Source organism: Mytilus edulis, chromosome 2, assembly GCF_963676685.1.
Source record: "Mytilus edulis chromosome 2, xbMytEdul2.2, whole genome shotgun sequence".
NCBI lineage: Eukaryota > Metazoa > Mollusca > Bivalvia > Mytilida > Mytilidae > Mytilus > Mytilus edulis.
The window spans coordinates 28,841,840-28,862,809 of record NC_092345.1 but is presented as its reverse complement, the minus strand read 5'-3'; the positions used below and the strand labels follow the sequence as shown (position 1 = coordinate 28,862,809).

At 32.2% G+C, this 20,970-nt stretch overlaps 1 long non-coding RNA gene across 1 annotated transcript; it reads right to left on the bottom strand.

The window, feature by feature from the left end:
• Positions 1–16,126: 16,126 nt before the first annotated feature.
• Positions 16,127–18,317, bottom strand: LOC139511897 (uncharacterized). The gene is made up of 2 exons (XR_011662111.1): positions 18,260–18,317; positions 16,127–16,383 (listed from the first exon to the last, which is right to left on the bottom strand). It is a non-coding gene; the product is annotated as an uncharacterized lncRNA (long non-coding RNA).
• Positions 18,318–20,970: the final 2,653 nt, after the last annotated feature.

Genomic DNA, 20,970 nt, shown 5'->3' with positions numbered 1-20,970 from the left:
CTACAAAATGGAACAATAATATCTTGACCATTTCGCAACGGGTAGTTGGTTGTACTTTGTACACAAGGAGGTACAAGATTACATAGATATTCTGGTGCATGCTTTTGGTTCATGTTATAAAACATCTGTAATTTTCTTCTTCTTCTTCTTTCAAAAAGAGATTCCCAGCCAACCTCAGAATATAAAGTTTCAGTTTTTGTAAATATTGGTAGACCTGTTACTATTCTTGCGGCCTCCAATTGTAAATTTTCTAATTTATTTGAGTAGCCTATTCCACAATTATCCCACACTTCCGTGGCATATTCGAAAATGGGTCTAATAAAAACTAAGTATAGTTTTTCTAAATTATTTCGAGATAATCGATATTTAAGCTTACGTAAAACATTTAAGTGTTTCTTTACACTTGTAATTATACTTTCAATATGATTGTTCCATTTTGCGTCACTACTGAAATTAACTCCCAGGTGCTTATGAGATGTACTTAAAGGTATATTTTTACCATTTAAGGAAAAGCTGAGGTCTGGAGTCTCAATATTTGAAAAAATCATAATTTCGGTTTTATCTGGGTTGAATGACATAAGCCATTTAGAAGACCAAACATCCAGCTCTTTCAAGTCGCGATCAATAACAGATCTAATCTGTTCTCCATCGTTACCAGAATAGTTGAATGATGTGTCGTCAGCAAATAGCCGACACAGTGAAGTAAGCTTATCAGCAATATCATTAATATATAAGACAAAGAGAAGAGGGCCCAGAACTGATCCCTGGGGGACACCAGCTGAGACATTACAGAAGGAAGAAGACGAGTTATTTAATACTACTCTCTGTTTTCTGTCGTGTAGATAATCCTGAAACCAATTCAATACGTTTCCGTCAACACCATAAGCTTTCATTTTATATATAAGACCCCTATGCCAAACTTTGTCAAAAGCTTTAGAGAAGTCACAGAATACAAAACAATTTATATCTTTTTTTTCCAAAGAGTTTAATATGCAATTATATATTTCTAAGAGTATTTTTAGGGAGGAATCCTGATTGATACTCATAAATTAATTTATTAGCTTTTAAATGATTGTATAAGTGCTTAAACACTACTCTTTCCATAACTTTTCCTACACAACTAATTAAGGATATCGGTCTATAATTTGATGGCAAGGATGAATCTCCCTTTTTGAAAATGGGTATCAGATTTGCTATCTTCCAGCTAGTTGGGTATATTCCCTCTCTTAAGGATTTATTAAATATAATATGGAGTGGAACTGCTACCTTTTCTGGACACAGCTTTAGCATCTTATGACTGATCACATCAGGACCAGATGCTTTGTTTGGATCTAATATCTGAATAATATCTATTATTTCTTTTATATTTACTTGAATATCTGAAAACTTACTATTAGTTTTTGTATCAAATTCGGGCAAATCAACATGATCCTCATCTAATTTTGAAATCATACTAAAATATTTGTTCAACAAATTACATTTCTCCTCATCTTCATATACAGTATCATTCAGTTCATTATCATTTATAATATTTTGGAGAGGGGGTATGGTTTCTGAACCTTTTTTGGATTTAATTAACGTTTTCATTAATTTCCAATACGTTTTTGAGTTTGAGGGTTGTTTTGATATTAGACAGTCCAAATTTGTTTCAAAATTTTCTTTGGCGATTTTTTTCATATTATTTACCTTATTTCGTTGTTTTTTGTACTTGGCTTTATAGGTAGTAAGAAGGATGCAAATCATTTAAGAATTTCTAAAACTGATAAAATATGTAATAAAACTTGTAATTATTCTCAATTTACAGAATGGCAGACAAAGACAAAAGCTATGCCCAGCTAGAATCCCTTTATTTGTGGAGATTATTACCTGACCTATTATGGTGGGACATATATGTAATGTTTAAAATCAATTTTTTCCGGGAAATACTAGATAGAAATAAAGGGAAACCGCTATTTAAAGAATTCCACTCAATACAGAAGCTAATCAACCTGTCAGATCCAGTTATTATCGACAATTTTTGTGGTTTACCCACAAAATTCGTAGAAATAATCGGACGCCGGAAACAATTTGCCGAAATACATAACTTATCGTACCAAGAGCATCTGAGGAAGTGGACGGTGGAGAACTTCAAAGCCATTGGATGGTTAAAAAGATCCAATCGCTTTGGGGTTTACCACCAAGAAGTGATCCTGAACAATGCAAGGAAAATGCACCGGATACGCATTTTTGATCTCATAATTAAATTCGAAACTATAATGGAAAACAAGAAAACATTTTATTCAGGACTATCGTATGAGTTCCAAAATTGATAAGGCCAGATAAATAAAAAATATTATAATATAATATTTTTGTATCATTATTTTTAGGAAGAACCAGTGATGAAGTGGTGGTGGTTCTCACTTGTTCTTTTTGGCTTAACCAGCCAATTCATTGTCAAGGAAAATGTCATGTTTCAAAAAATTAAGGAAATAGCCACTACCAGATCAAATTGGCTCATTACTTTGGTCGTAGACTTGGAACCTTTTGAATTATTTCTTAATAAAATAGAACAAGACTTGGGCAAGGCCTTGCTCGCTACACAAAAAGTTTACACAACTTCTATGTTTTACACTCCGGAAAAAAAAACCCATTTTGGCTACTATCTTAAGTTTACAAAGGGAGGTTGAAGGATTAAATCGGACTAGAGATTATCTACATTCACAATTCAATGATTACAAATCTTTATACTACGACGAAACGGCAAAGTTTAGAACTAAACGTAGTTTATTTCCTATTATAGGCAAGGCATTAAGTTTTCTATTTGGTACTGTATCAGACAGCGACCTGTCAAAAATTCGAAGAAATATCAAAACTTTGGCACAAAATCAAGACGCAATTCGTCATATTGTTCAAGAGGGGTCAACTATCTTGAACACTACACAAACACATGTTTCTGAAAATAGACACAAGGTTAATGAACTGATTGAAAGTGTGGAAGAACTGGGAAATAGGCTACAAACTTTTGCCACAGATATAAAAATACAAATTGAAGTTATGGGGAGTTATTTATAAGCTTATTTGCATATGGACATGGTAATAGGTGAAATAAAGGACCTGATGAATATAGCAGGGGATTAGTTAAACCATCTGTAATTACAACTAAACATGCTGTCCTTAGGACACATGTCACCTAGTCTTATCTCACCCGGTAATTTACGAGTATTATTGACTGACATAAAACGACGACTACCGGCGACATTAAAAATACCTGGTGACGAAGTTAAAGATATTTGGAACTTTTATAAATTGTTGACCTGTAGTACAGTTTTGGACGAAAACAAAATAATTATTAGAATGAAATTCAAAACAGTGTGGCTGTGGCCATTGATTGACACATTAAGTTCATCCATTGACTGGGACAATTTAGGTGAACGTTTGTATGTAACGACCACTGCTCACTATGTACTTTTTAAAGACACTTAAACCATGGGGTCACCAAAGGTTTTCAACACCTTAATAAAGTAATTCGAAAAACTAATCAGAAATAACACGATGTTTTGATTTATATCAATTATATAAATCAAAACATAAAGGTTATTCCTGGTTATTTTTTGAATTATTTTATAATTAAAGGCGTTAAGAAACCTTTGGTGACCCCACAGTGTAAATGTTTATCGTAGGTACGTCGTAGACATTTAAACTGTGGGGTCACCAAAGGTTTCTTAACGCCTTTAACTATAAAATAATTCGAAACATTAATCAGGAATAACCTTTATGTTTTGATTTATATAACTGATATAAATCAAAACATCGTGTTATTTCTGATTAATTTTTCGAATTTCTTAATTAAGGTGTTGAGAACCTTTGGTGACTCCATAGTTTAAGTGTCTTTAAAAAGTACATAGTGAGCAGTGGTTGTTACATACAAACGTTCACCTAAATTGTCCCAGTCAATGGATGAATTTAATGTGTCAATCAATGGCCACAGCCACACTGTTTTGAATTTCATTCTATTTGATTCTACAATAGCAATTTTAAATAAGAAATATTAATTTTAAACAAGAAATATTAATCTTTAAAGGTCCTCTTTGTCTTTAAGTTAATAATGAGGAATACGTGCGTAAAGGGTAGAAATGTCCTTATTTTCTAAATTCTCTTAGTTCATACGAACGTAAACTATTTAATAAAATGTAAAAACATATTACAAAATGAATTACCAACATAAAAGGGCTGAAAATTAACGAAAACTATACGAACAGCGGTATCAACAATTGAACTTGTATTTCAAATGAAACAATAACTTCATCCATTATGTTTTTGTATATATTTGCGTTAAACTCACTCTACTTACACTTGAAAGATAAAAAGGCCCTCCTACATGCAGTAGTGGTTCAAGAGTGTTGTTCACATCGGAAATAAAAAAAAATGACAACATTTTATATTTTAAAGTACACACTTTAATTGGCATTAAATAAATAAACATTTATTTTTCAATTTTGATATGTATGCAGATTCCTATATGATCTTTTGTTGATTTAGAAAAGAGGAAAGTTTGGTTTTTTTTACAAAAAGAAATATTACCCTATAGACAATTATCAAATTGATGATTCGTTGACAAAAAAAACGATCAATATTTTCAACTCTTTTTTTTTGTATATTATTATAATTATTATATATTTGGTCCGTCTACAGCACTTTTCTCTATGTACCATTATTGGAGAACACTCAGACCCGAAATTTGGAAATTACATATATGTCTAAGTACCCTTGACGCTTTCCTTTAATGTTGCTTCCATTGTTCTCTATTCTGTTATAAAGCTCATCCATTCCCCTATGTAACATCTATTTTAAAATTGAAATTGCATACACAGATTTATAAAAATAAAACTTTTTTTTATTACGAACAAATACCGAGAACAGAATTGGTGGCCATAGTCCTGCTGACATGTAACGTTCTTTTGTACATGTGTATATACAACATATTGTATCGTCCTTAATATGGGTAACATATATATAAATTATTGATTTTTAATTTCAAGTCAGAGAAAATACCAAGCACGCTATAAAAACCCGAAGAAAGTCGAAGAATAATAAGGAACATAATGTCTAGACTAGATATGACAAACAGACATACAACAGTCATCCGTCTAGACTAGATATGACAAACAGACATACAACAGTCATCCGTCTAGACTAGATATGACAAACAGACATACAACAGTCATCCAACGAAAAACAACACAAAAAAATCAATTTTCCAGCCAAATCCGAGAGGAAAGCGGATTGTCTGGAAAGCAACAGTTCGTGCTCAACGTGTGAAAACCACTGTGATCAGTTCTGAAAAATCTCTTTGTTAACAACTTTTGTACCAAGCTCCTCACATTAAACTTGATCCAAACAGGGCATTTGACGAGGGTCATTTATACAATTTAACACAGTTTGCACAAAAAAGTTATATTGTCTGCGATAATCTTCTTTCCTGTAGATTCAGAGTTCACAAATGAGTAATACAACTGGATAAAATCATAAAAACACAAATATTGACACATGTAAACCTGTCAAATAGAAAGTAGGAAGGCCACTTGTGCATCAAAATTGAAAAAGCTATGAAATGCTTATTTTGACCATATACCAAAATTTGTCATTTTTAAAGAAATTCTATCAGATAAAAGTTTAAATTCTTTAGTTTTATGATATTTAATAAATTGACATCATCCAATCATTCAGGGAAGTTTCCAAAGTACAGATTCTATTTTTCCTGATTTCACCTCCGAGTATACAAAGTTAGTTCGTAGTGCATTTCGTTTAGACCATAAATAAAAATTTATTAAATCCCACATGCGCTTTCTCAATAATATTTTTATAGTGTGTTGTACTACTTTTAGGACAAATTATATCAAAATTATAGAAAACTTCATCGGCTTAACTTAAAATATGTACAATTCTATGTTAAGGGGTCTTGAAATCTTTTGACAGCTACCGAAGTGCTAATTTTTAACCTTTTTCAGCTCGACCAAATCATCACTTTCCTCTAAAACCCATGGCCATTTTTTTACAGTGTCATTTCCCCCTACTTGCTATTTGAGGCATATAACATGGAGAAATAGATTTGGAAAGGGTATAAAAAAATTGGCAAGTAACACACTGTCCACACTAAGAACGAAAATCAAAGAACGATAACTGTGTACTCCGACCAAGTAAAAGGGCTACCGAACATACAGGTGAACGGATTAGTCCTGCGCTGGGATGGGCGCTTATGTCTGTGCTAAAATGTCCCCTAGTAGATTAAAATTGCGCCGATAACTTCTTGGCCTTTAAAATTAGTACTAGTATCTACTGATATTTACATGAGTGAAACTGTAAAATGAATGCGCGCAAATGTACAGTAATCAAAAGCTGCGAGCAAATGCAATGATTTTATTACCAAATGTAATGGTAGTAATGTAGTGATACGCCCCCTAACACGCTCCCTGTCATTGTAAATCACATACAACTATAATAAAGTGAACTGTAAATATAGCATATATCTACTAACAAATTTAGCTCGCAGACTGTAATGAATACCAATGCCAATGAATTTTTATATATATTATTAGACATTTGCCACTACCAGAATAGGGAAAACATAAACAAAGTGTGAACTTTAATATATATACATCAGTGTACAATTTAGGATTTTTTTTAATTGTCTTGATTAAGTGGCTAATAAGGAGGTAACTTGTAAATCTAAAACTTGTGATTTGCATATGAATGATAATACACGTGTTCCAATTTAACCTAAACTAAAGCATGATAAACAACAGATATTTCATTATGCATTAAATTATCTTAAACTTATAGAAAATTGTTTCTACCAACAAAATTCACAAGTCCATAAAGCTGATTCGGTTGTATATTTGAAATTTTAAAATACATATGAAAAATAATATTTAGAATGACATTTCATCAAAGTTTTCGCGAGCCAAGAACCACAACATTGATGAGGCAGCCAATAGAGACGAAATGTCAACAAAGGAAAATAGAGATGTCTAAGGAAATAAGGCATGTGACAGCATTGTTCGGTTTTCCAGGTTCAGGAAACACATGGACGAGGCATCTTATAGAATATACTAGCGGTAAAATCTCTGTGTATCTTAACTGTCACTCTTTGTCTTTATGCATTACAAAACTCTGTCAGTTAAAATCAAGATATTACACTTGTGTAGGTTGTGTTGGTAGGCAATATCTTAAATATAATTGAACTGCTGTTGTGTTGGCAATTGGTCAAAGTTGTATACAAATCAATCAAAATTCATATACAAAATATAGGTACTATTAGTTACATATTGTGTTAGTGACCTGATGCGATATATACGGGGTCACTAAATTTCATATGGGGTCCGTATATATCGTATTAGGTCACTTGCACACTATGTAATGAATTTATCTTACCGACTATCTTTATTTCTTGAATTTAGACAAGACCTGTCTCATTTGCAATCATACCACATCTTCTCGTTTTTATATTAAAATGTTCAAGTGTTCAATTCTAAGAACCTACTTCCATTGAAATGTAAATAAACTTATGTCAACAATAACAATTTAATATCAACAAACTTGATATACCAATATTAATCAGAACTTTCAATTTAAATAATCAAATAGTGTCAGTCGTAACTCCATTACTAACCGTGTATTGCGGGAATATACATACATGTCTAAGATTCATCTTATAGCACACATTTAATAAATTCGTGATTTCGAACGTCAAACACTTAGAATGAGTATTTCGGTTTATTGGAACTGGTTATTAACATTTATTAATTACATCAGATAAAGGAAAACATGGTCTTACGAACAAATTTGATGGAAAAAAATAAAGCAAAACATTATTGTGTAATTCGTCATTAAAATAAATAAGGTTGGCGAAAGCCTTAGTACCGATAAAAAGATCTTTCAAATGCTATGAAAATGCTCAAAATAGTGAATATAGACAAGTCACTGGTAATGTTGTATTCGAGGACATTCAGATCACCTTTTGAGTCAAATCTAAAAGTTTGTGTGTGAAGAAAACTATTTTATATTTGATACGTTTCCCTCAGTTTTAGTTCGTAACCCGGATTTGTTTTTTCTCTATCGGTTTATAAATTTCAAACAGCGGTATACTACTGTTGCCTTTATTTTACAAGTTAATGTTCAAGATGAAATAATGTAGTATAACTCGTTTGTTTATGACATATTGAATCGATTGAACTTCACTGGGGTAAAGCTGATGACCGTAACTGCATTCACGGTCATCCCAAGATGTCGGACGAAAAATTAGGTCAGTATTTTTATTGTCTGTTAAGGTGTTTCTACATCATTTTCTTTACAAAGCATACATTGGTACGATGTAAATTTATAAAAGATTCACACGAAAGTCACAAATCTCTACCGAGGAACGTGTATAGAACGGGAAATTGGATTTGAAAAATTCGCTAAGATGACCGTAAATCATCTTTAAAATATTTTCAAGATGACCGTAACATATAATAAGGATGACCGTGATTGGTAAAATGATGACCGTAATTTCGAAAGGATGACCGTAATTTATATAAGGATGACCGTACCTTTCATAGTATAACCGTCATTTCTAAGAAATATCCGTATTTGTATTACCTTTTTTGTATCAAATAATTAATCGTGTTGGTGAAGGACGTATTTATAAGACAACCTTAGTTTAAACAATTTTTATTGAGATAATTCATCATGATACGATATTATACAAAGGAAATAATATTCAGGATTCAGAAACAAGCAATTTGCTTTTACAAATCGGTCTCCTTTACAAAAATAAAACACTTATTGAACAATACATAAATATAAATACTGGCATGCTCTGTAATAAATATATGAATATGAAAAAGGTGCAAGAAGAAAAAGAAGAAAAAATTTAATGAGAAAAAAAAAAAAAAAAAAAAAACATGAATTGTTGTAATGTATACAGTGTGAAATGCTTTGGTTCCTATTGAGTGATGAAGCATTAACATCAAGGGTTAAAACGTTTACTTTAATAATATATTTCTGCACCAAACTAAATAAAAGACTATTTTGCTCATCTGAGAGTACCGTTGATCCAAAAAGCAAAGTTTTTGTGTTAACTTGGACAGAAAGAACTGAAACAGAATCCAATAGTTCTTTTCTTAAATTAGTATATATAGGACAAGATAACAGGAAGTGAGAATTTGTTTCTACATCACCACAACGACAATTTGGAGAGCCTACTAAGTTACGAAGGAAAAGGTGAGAATTCATTGAGCTTGAATCCATTCTTAAGCGAGCATAAAGAATTTGACCAAAACGATGTCTAATACGCTGGGATCTTACTATTTTGGGTAATAATTTGTTTTTTGAATAATGATAACGATTCACATTTTCTTATGTTTAAGCAGAGACATATACTACATTGTATTATATGTCTCTGGTTTAAGTTAAGAGTGTCTTATAGTTTTGTTGTTGCAGGGATGAAATATTCAGAATATAAACGGGTCCGTGTGTTGACTTGTGAAATATTATTTCTCTGTCTTGTATTATGATCATGCCGACTGCCTACTGAATCAGGCAATAAGTTTTTTAAATACTCTGGAGTTTAATTATTCAAAATTTTGTGATAATGAGTTAGTCTGTGATTGCGTCGTCTTTCAGATATTTTTTTTTCCATCGAGTTTCAACATATACATTGTTTATACTGGTAAGTTTAGTAACCCCCCCCCCCCCCCAACCCCCACCCCCGTGACGATACGCGCTGCGTCAAGCTGAATACTTTCAAGTTTAGCAATCAAATTCTGATTTTGAGAGTCCCAAACGACATCGGCATATTCAAGAATCGGGCGAAATTTTTTCAAGTCAAAATCTATCAAGAACATTTTTCATTTTTCTCATTAAATTTATTCTTTTGTAAGATTTAGAAACTATATATTCAATATGGTCGTTCCAGGATCCGTTGTTAGAAAAAAAAAGACACCTAGATGTTTGTGTTTACTTACTGTTTGTAGCTCTTGGGTGTTCATATTTAATGGAGGATGAAAGGGTCTATTTATTTTTTTTGAAATTATCATACTTTTAGTTTTTTGGGCAATTAAAATTAACAAGCCATTTTTTTGACCAGTTATAAATCTTATCTAGATCGTCATTTAAAATTTTAGCTGTTTCTGTTGGATTGTCAACCATAATATATAATGAAGTGTCATCTGCGAATAGCTTAATTTGAGCTTGAATGTCTTCTACAATATCGTTTATAAATATCAAAAAAAGGAGAGGGCATAGAATGGACCCTTGTGGGACGCCTGCATTTACAGGTAACCATTCGGAACTTCAATCGTTAATAACCAACCGCTGGACTCTATTTGTAAGATAATTTTCAAACCACCTTAGTAAAGAACCCGGTATGCCCGCTTGTTGAAGTTTAAATAGCAGTCCCTTATGCCAGACTCGATCAAACGCTTAATACTTATATCACAGAATACTGCCCTTATTTTTTTACCGCTATCTAAAGCCTTCCCAAAATCATTCGAGATGTTGATTAATTGATTAACTGCTGAATCCCCCCGTGTAAAGCCCGACTGATTTTTCGTTATAATATTATTGCGCATAAAGTGATTGTAAACATGTTTATATACACATCGTTCCATACACTTTGATATTACACTCAACAAGGAAATAAGTCTATAATAGTTTTTAACGTCATTCGGTTTACTATTTTTATAAACTGGGGTAACATTTGCTCTTTTCCATTGATTTGGAAAAGTAGACGTACTTAAGGATAAGTTAAATAGTTTACATAGTGGATACTTTAAAACAGAAGATGCTTCTTTTAACAATTTGGGACTTATGCGGTCTGGGCCAGAAGCTTTTGTGGGATTAACAATTTTCAATATATCTTCAACTTCAGTAACAGTAAGTTCTATATAAGTTAAGTCATCACTAATATTATGAAGTTCTTCAGGTAACACAGCACTTGAATCATCAATATTTGACTGGGAAGAAAAAAAATCGATTAAATTCATTTGCCTTTTCGATTTCATCAAATATTAAGTTGTTATTAACCATTAATGGGGGTACACTTGCGTCCTTTGTTCTTAATCCGGATATTTGTTTAACCGTTTTCCACCAGTTAGTAGTGGACGGGTTACTGCATGTTCGTGATTTTTCTAATTAAATTGTTGTTATAATCATCCTTCGATTTTCTTATTAAACTAGAAACTTCATTTCGTATTTTCTTAAATTTTGACCACTCCGATGGGTTATTATATTTTTTAGCCTTTCTGTGGATTCTATTTTTTTCCTTTATCTTTTTTTTAACATCATTTGTTAGCCATGGAGGTTAATTTTTGCGAACAGTTATTATTTTATTTGGAATACAATTTTCAGCAGCTTCTATGATAGTTTTTGTAATTTCGGTTGTAAATTGTTCAACGTTATTTAAGTTAATTACGGAATCCCAATTTTTTTTCAGATAAAATGTTACGATATCTGTCATATTCTCCTCGATCATATAACCAAATTTCCCGCTTAAAAGTTTCATGACATTTTAGAAAGTTCAAAAGACTAATTATAGGACAGTGAACACGTATTTGGTCTAATAAAGGTGGCCCGACTCCACAGTAATTTATTATGTGAGCATCATTTGTTATAAAAAGGTCTAACAATGATGACGACGATTCAGTAAAATGAGTAGGTTCATCTATCATTTGAGTAAGACTAAATTGGCTTAACAAAGGTGTAATTTTTGAAGACAACATTATCCTAAAGGTAGACAAAAATAAGACGTGCTTCAAATACATGGTTCGTCATATGTAGCATCCAACTACAAGCCAAATAGTTAAAAAGAACTAACCGAGCCCCTATTGCGACAAATCAACTAAAAACAATGCATACAAATATGGATATTTTTTTCAATTGACGGTCATCCTTTTAAATTTAGTCATTCTTTATAAATTACGGTCATCCTTAACAATTTACGGTCATCTTTTAACCAATTACGGTCAGCCTTGTTATGAATCGCTAATCCTGTTACGGTCATCTCGATTACGATTTACGGTCATCCTCGCGAATTTTTCAAATCCAAATTCCCGTTTTATACACGTTCCTCGGTAGAGATTTGTGACTTCCGTGTGAATCTTTTATATATTTACATCGTATCAAAGTATGCTTTGTAAAGAAAATGATGTAGAAACACCTTAACAGACAATAAAAATACTGACCTAATTTTTCATCCGACATCTTGGGATGACCGTGAATGCAGTTACGGTCATCAGCTTTACCCCAGTGGAACTTACCGGTCATACTATTATTATACAGTTTCTACTTTACCGGTCATACTATTAGTTATGAATATCAGTTATTCAGTTTCAATTTTACCAGTCATACTATCAGTTATGAATATACGTTATACATTTTCTACTTTACCGGTCATACTATTAGTTATGATTATGAGTTATACAGTTTTTACTTTACCGGTCATACTATTAGTTATGAATATGAGTTATACAGTTTCTACTTCGCAGGTGTAGCTACCGGAGGCCACGGTGGTTGCGACCCTAAACTTAAACCAGGGTTCATCGGCGAATGTCATGTTGATAATGTAATTGTAATGAAATCACATTCCATAAGCAACATCATGCAATTTAAAAAAGCCATAGTTTTAATACGTAGTGCATACAAAGCTATCAGTGCTTTTTTCCATTATGATCATTCGAAGAGAAACAGACATATAGCGTTGGCCTCAAAGGATTTGTTTGATAGTAAGTGTTTTTAAAAGTGTTAAGAATAGTTAAACATTTGATGTTTTTCTTGCCTTAAAACTTTAAGAATTAAGCAATATAATTAAAATATTGATCTCTGATTTTGTTATACAACATCTCGTTTCAGATTGAAATCAGAGATCAATATTGTAATTAGATTGAGAATAAAGATTGAGAATGAATAAACTCAATATACATGTAGATATCAGAATTGAATTGTGTACACCAGACGCGCGCTTCGTCTGCAAACTTAAGGATTCGCCAGTAAAGATGGAATCAAAGAAGTTAAAACTTAAGGATTCGCCAGTAAAGATGAAATCAAAGAAGTTAAAACTTAAGGATAAGCCAATATAGAGGACAAGTTAAAAAATATCTATAATTCGAAGAAAAAACAAACAACACCAGAAAAAAAACCCCAAAAGAACTGAAAACTAATAATGAAAGCTCCATCGAAAACAAGGGTGCTGCATAAAGGTCTAAAAGTACAACATTCAGATGTTTTTTTTCACTGCATGTAAATATTTATATAGCGAAATCAACATTTGACTGATTTGTTGAGATTTTCCCACGTGACGTCGAACAAAAGTTCATATTCCCCTCTGAACGTTGGGATTTCCATGTGCGACGTTACGCGCGGTTAAAGCTTATATTAACTTTTTTAGTGATACTAAGTATAGAATTTCGTTTTGTAAATTATTTCAGATTTAAAAACAAAACAAAAACATTATGATTATCATTTGAGCGGGGCTGAGTGTCATTGTTAACGTTAGTTTAAAAAAAATATGCAGATATAAGAATAAAATACCCTCGTGAAATATGAATTTTCTTAGGTGAACAAAATCATCATATCGCCCTCAGACATGGGAAATACATGTATAGGGTCTCTTGGTATCAAAAGACTGCTTTCGTTATGAGCGAACTGTAATATTTAAGGATAATCGTTAATAAATTATATGGAATGGAAACAGAAGTATCTCGGTTTAATAATAAATGCCTTAGATTCAAATCGAGTATTATAAATTTAAAAAGTTGATGTATATCGGATCATATCGGAATTGAATGCAGTTGGTTTTGTAATGTATACTTGTTTTTCTTGATTAAATTCTGCACAGATTAAAATAAATATGAAGACCTTTTAATAACTGAAACGTTCCCTGATCCCGAAATCCCGGGCTTTAAAGGTGTCATACCACCAATTACTCCCTCAAATTTAGAACGTATGAAAATAGGTCTACTCGGACAAAAAATAGTGCATTTGATGTCATCGTTCACCTAAACTAACCAACAAATTTGCAGAAATGAAACTTTTGTTAAAAGAGTAATATATTAAGACAATTTTGAGCCAAAATTTACCTGTCTATGAGTTTGCATTAAAAATTGAGGATTAATGCGCTCCATAGTATACTAATTTAAGATTTCCAGAAAACCAGGGGTTATTTTTAGTGGTACCTCCTTTCGGAAGCTCTCTTCTTTCTTATATGATTTTGAATGTATGCTGAAAATTGGCATGCAGAAAGGTGACATCTGTACGATTCAGGATATACCTAGTTTCTATGAAGTTAAACTTAAGGTAAAATATTCAGAGAGCTGTGAAATTAGCAAAATTTGGTTGAACAGATAGGGACTTTTAATTGGTGGTATGACACCTAAAGCACTCCATCCCGACGTCCCAAAATAGGCCCTGCCCCTCTATTATCTCACTCAACATAAGTTATCTCTATTGCAGGGTTATTTGAAGATGTTGCTGTTACTAAAATTCGAGTATGGCTTACAAAAAATCTAAAATGGCTGCAGTTTAGAGGACCGAAATGTATAGTTTTTTATGCAGATCTTCTGAAAAACACAGTAATTGAAATGAAAAAACTGAGCAATTTCCTAAATGTAACAGTATCTGATAACACGTATTCTTGTTTACTTAAAAACATAGAAGGCGACTATCATCGCAGTTACAAAACATTAAATGGCACATTTAATCCAATGCAATATTATACAAGAAAGCTTAATGATACCATCGAGTACGCAATTAAACAGGTAGAAGAAAAGGTGGCACAAGTTACCGGTCATAATCGTTTATTGGAACGTTTTATTTAAATCTTCTTATTTGTTATTTATTAAGTTCAACGAGGCTAAGTCTGACATAGCCCATTTACAGAACCCTGACTTAAAGTCTCAATTGGTGATTTAAAAATATGGAGAAAGGGAGTGGGTAGGCCGGGTATAACGTGTGAATACGTGAAGGTGAGCAAGTCGTTGATTTTTAAAAAAAATAGTCATCCGAACTGTGGACAGAAGACGCATATTTTTTTTATGGTTTTCTTTTACATATATATTTATTTCTTGACCTCATTAAGGATTCATGTTATTGTCCAATTTATATTGCATTGGTATATATTTGTTTGTCACAAACATGTGTAATATGTTTATATGACAACAAAGATTGTTATTATTCATAAGAAAAATGAATAAAGACTACCAAATATCCACTGTCAATACTAAATGTCATAAAAAGATAAAAATGAAATAAAACAAAGAGAATATATAACCACTCTTTACATTCCAGACTGATACATTACAGTGAGTCTATTGACATGTCGCATGGTAAAAGAAGTGTTTTTCTCCACAGCATTCTCTTGTTTTTTGTTAGTGATGTATCTAACACATAATACACTTAAAAATATGTCCCCATAGAAGTACATTTATTTAAGAACGTATATAAGAAAGAAAAAAAAAATTAAAAACAAATCTCATATTTTATCTCAGATGTACAAACATGATAAAAACACATATTTCTATTTATTCAACATTCAATTTTTATTTTTAACTATTTATTAGATACATGATAACAAAACTATTTCTACTGAAAAGATTTGCAGACATAACTGACAGCTATGGAGAAACAAAGGAAAAATCATGGATAGAAACACTGTGTTTGTTTGTGGAAAATACGAACACGTTCTCTTACCAGAATTAAGGGGCTCCGATGGCCGAGTGGTCTACGTATTCGGATTTTGACATCACTAGCCAGTCAACGCTGAGATTTTGAGTTCGAATCCTGCATAGGGCATGTGCACTCGACTGCAATCTTCAATCACTAAGATTGTCAGTTTTCTTACTGAAGGTCGGTGGTTCCCTCCAGGCACTCTGTCTTCCTTCACAAATTAAAATTGACCGCCACGAAAAATTACATTAGTATTATAAGTGGCCTTATCACTAATCAATCAATCAATCAATTTTCCACAATGCAGATTATTGTGTAAGTGAAATGGTTTGAAGGGTAAAAAGTTCAGCATTTAAATTACATTTTTGTTAATAACCTCAATAAAAGAGAGACTAATGATTACGATATATGCATGGTGAACAGGTTCCTTCTTTTCAAAAAAGAAAAACAATTTCAACAAATTTAATTTAAAAAAAAGGTAAAATGTCTTACTCAATATCTAAGTAATTGTATCAATATGCGAAACTAATGCAATAATATGACATAAATTAATCTGTCCACATAATGATACTGAGAACTTTTAATAGCTTTGTTTTTTGTTGGAAACTTTGGTATTTTTAGATCGTAGACAGAACCAACATAACCAAATAATAAACACAAGTGCCAAACAACTGCCGAATCCAATCAGGATGTATATCCAAAACTCTGAAATGAAAGCAAAATTGTAAACATTTTCATAAAAGTTACCTGCTAAAATGTTTTTTTACAAGCTAGTGGACCCTTCTGGATTCTAGCTATTCTGTTCAGGTTTATCTATAGTGTGTCATGCCAATTGCTTGTATTAACTAGTCGATAGGTAAATAGGTTTTTTATTTGAGTAAAATAAGTGTTAATTTACTAAACTTTGAATTTTTAGAAATACTAAGGATTTTATACATGAGAAAAAGATTACTTTGTAAGCTATATTTGGCAAAACCTTTCAGAATTTTGGGTCGATCCGCAATGCTCTCCAACTTCATACTTTATTTTTTGGCGATATTAACCTCATAGAGTCTTTTTTTAACGAGTTTTTTGTAGACGAAACGCGCGTCTGCCGTACACTTTTATCAAATCCTGGTATCTACGTATATGTAAGAGCATGAAAAATCCCTTTCTTCATGATTGCGTACGAGCGACAGCGAGTACTTATCATGAAGTAACGGATTATCATTCTCTTACAAACTTAGAATATTGAAAAGTTCTCAAGTGATTCCTTGATTGGTTTTATTCAAGAACTAGTTTCATTGTCAGCATGGTCAATGAAAGTTAAATATTTATAATTGATGCATGACTTCATTGTTTAGCATTTTATTTATGGGTTAGTTTAAGTGATGTAAGGACTGTTTTTTATTTGGGAAATAGTTAAATAAAAAGTACGTTACACAATATTACAAAGAAAAGGTGGGAACTGTAGTTGTTTCCTGATTGTGAGTATGTCATATACAGTCACTGACCTGATATCACTTTTCCTCATGGATATTTAAATAGAAATTGCCGAAATAAAAATTAATTATTCATACGACCTATTCAACCTGTTCTTGTTTCCAATGTATACAACGACTTAAACTTATTTCTTTTGCAATTTTTAGAGAGAAAAAAACATATTTCACTTGTTAATATTTTTGGTTTGCAAACTATAAATCATTCGGTTGTATGCTTATTGTTGATATTTAAGTTCATTCTCAAACGAATTTATTGAACCATGAAATAATTTTTTGACTCTTCACATTGAATAATCCGCGAAGCGGTTTATTTAAAATGTCAAGAGTCAAAAATTAATTTTATGGTTCAATAAATTCAAATGAATTATTGCCATTCATTATAAATAAATTTCTATCAAAAATAAGGCTCAAATAACTTTTTATATTATTTATATGAACGATAACAACGTTGGCGTATGAGTATACAACGTCATAGTGGGCGTGTCTCCATAAAAATTGACAACATTGAAAATAAAAGTAATACTTTTAACGAATCAGAAGACTGAACCAATTTATTTATTTCATTGTGTTGTACATTGTGCATTGACAGAGCCTAGCATTTCCCCGTTTCTAAGCCTCATCCTTATATCGTTGATATGTCAAGTCAATGCACTAGTATTGTCTATGTATGACACCTGTGCATATACAAATTTACAAATATAAAGAAACACAAGCTTAAAGTACTTATTCTTTTCACCGTTGATCTCTAGCAGTTCTATACTACTATATAGTCGACCGATTTGCTGAGCGGGTTTCATACAGCATATCTCAAACAATGCAGGAATGAGCAGAGCAAATTTGTATATAATATTATTTCGAATAATAATGACTACCTTAACACGATCTAAAATCAGACACGACCTTTGAATAGCATAATCTAATCTTTTTTTGTGACATAAAGAAAGCTTGCGTATTCATAAATATCCATAAATTTGTATAAATCATTTGGTTGTTCAAAAGAAAATAATGTAATAATATCTAACGTGTACATGTATAAGACACAAAAGCTCATGTATCATTTGTGTTTTCATAGTATTTGCTGAAGTTACAATAAAACTTACCGAACTGGCACAGCGTAGCTAAGTCCTTCATGTCCAATTTGTCTGAAAATTAAAAGTGTCTTCGTAATAACAGTTATTCACGTCCATAACGTCAACCTGATCAAACTTTACGTATGAGGAACTAGATATAAATGATAAAAGTAGTACGCTGGCAGTAAAATTGAGCATTTAAATTACGATAGATTTATTTTTTGTCAATATTAAAGCAACATTAATTATTTTGATACTGTTTACATATGTTGAGAGTTCAAACGGTTCAAGTACATACAAATACATTTATTTACCTCAACCAAACGGTTATTGTTGTACCTTTTATATCATTTGATAAGTAAACATAAACATTTTTTTTTATTGTAAAGCAGTCGATATAAAACTCTTATTAAGAAGGATTGATATTTTAAACGATAAATGGAAGAGAAAAGAGGGATGAAAGATACCACAGGGACGAAAGATACCAGATGGAGAGTCAAACTCATGGATTGAAAATGAACTGACAACGCCATAGCTAAAAAAAAAGACAAACAGACAAATAATAGTACAGAAAACGCAACATAGAAAACTAAAGACCAAACATCACGAACCCCACCAAAAACTGGGGATGATCTCAGATGCTCCGGATGGGTAGCAGATCCTGCTCCACATGTTGCACCCGTCGTGTTGTTTATGTTATTACAAATCCGGTATATAGTCTAATTCGGTAGGTCACATTCGTGAAAAGATTTAGAGAAGCACACTAGTATTTGAAACTTCACAAACAACAAATTGCCGGTGATGATCTCCCCCGGAGAAAACTTTTTGCCACATTAGTGACATACGAACTTGTCCAAGGGTTTAACTACTTCATACGTCGCACAACAAATTGTTGAAAGAAGAGACAGAGAATTAAAAATAAAAACATTTTGATGACATGTTTCGTCGCGAAAAATACCATTTTACGTTAGCAAACGTCATTACCTCCCCTTAAGTTCATGACAAACAAACTAACCAGAACAGAAAGAATTGAATAAATCATGCTAGTACTGACGCCATGGCATCCAACTCCTGATTGTCCTTTAAATCAATACCAATTTCACAGGGTGTTAATACTTGAATTGACACACCATCAGTTAATACAAGTACTTTATCAGTTACACCATTACGATCCCCATTCGGGGCTGTGAACATTTCTGTACGCATTATTTTTAAACCATCAGCAGTGTTTATAGCTCCGGATGTATACGGAATATCATCAATACCCTCCATTATATAGTGTGTCGTGTTGTAATTATATAATAGTTCTTGAAAAAATGGTCATTATCGTGATATATGGACTGCCCACAGGACAGTGGTATTGTCTAGGATAGTGATAATGATTGAGCCGAAGGCGAGGTCATTATCGCTGTCGCAGTCAATGCCACTGCCCTACGGGCAGTCCATGTATCTTGATAATGACCAGTTTTTCAAGAACTATTATGTTTATTTCATTGAGAAACCATGTTTTGGAAAATTCTCATAAATTCAAAATGCCTTCAGCGAACTCGAGTAGTTGTACGATTTCTATGACAAAGAGTGAAGACCAGTCGTAGTAATACTGCCATCCATTTTAGTGCAATTTTTCAGTATATAACTACTTATTAATCAAGTTATCTTGAATTTTATAATTAACGAAAACATATTATTAACAATTCAACAACTTAAATATAATCATATATTAAAAACAGGAACATGTTTTATAAAAGGTATATCTCCCTAAAAAGAGAAACCACGCCCCACCGGTCATTAACATAGAAATCACGCCCCAACGGTCATTATCAGATGGAAACCACGCCCCAACGGTCATTATCAGACGGAAACCACGCCCCATCGGTCATTATCATGTAAAAGTTCGTTAACGACCGGTTTTCTGGTCCGTTTTTTTCTGTTAATGACCGATGGAATTTATTACTGAAGAATAATGAATGTCATGTGACCCCTTTTAATCCAATAAGAGAATCTGAGGTCCACAAATATAAATGGAAACCCCAAAACTAATTCAGACAAAAAAACCAGATAGGTCATGATAGCTTTATATCATAAACATTCTGATCAAAATATGATTAGGGTTTAGAAGGAGAGGAAGGTACACATGTGCACTATTGTGTACAGATATGACCCCAAATTAAACCAAATAAATCATTCAGATCAAGAAATGAAATTAATATGAAGCGAAACTTAAATCATTTTATTAAATGAAAGTGAAAGTTTGACTAAATTCTCTCAAGAGGTTTAGGAGCATTTAATTGTAGATACAAACAGACTCCCCTATCACTATGTAAAACCAGCTTTAACAAGCATTCTCAGTGAGTATTGCATGTGAATACATAGTCCCCTCACCCAGTTAAAAATTCATTGTATTGGAACAAAATTCTAACTTGATTTATAACTTGTCATCGTGTAAACTATATAACAAATATCAAGTCAAGAAGACAATTTTGTAAGACCGTTACTCTGCATAAAATATTCAAACCAGAACAAAATTTGTACTATATCTGTATCTTGTCATTATACAAATATATACAAATATTTAAATCAATATCTTCAAGCATGACGAAAACAAGAAAGTGTCCCCCGTACACGGATGCCCCACTTGCACTATCATTTTCTATGATAAGTGGACCGTGAAATTGGGGTCAAAACTCTTATTTGGCATTAACATTAGAAAGATCATATCATAAGGAACATGTGTACTAAGT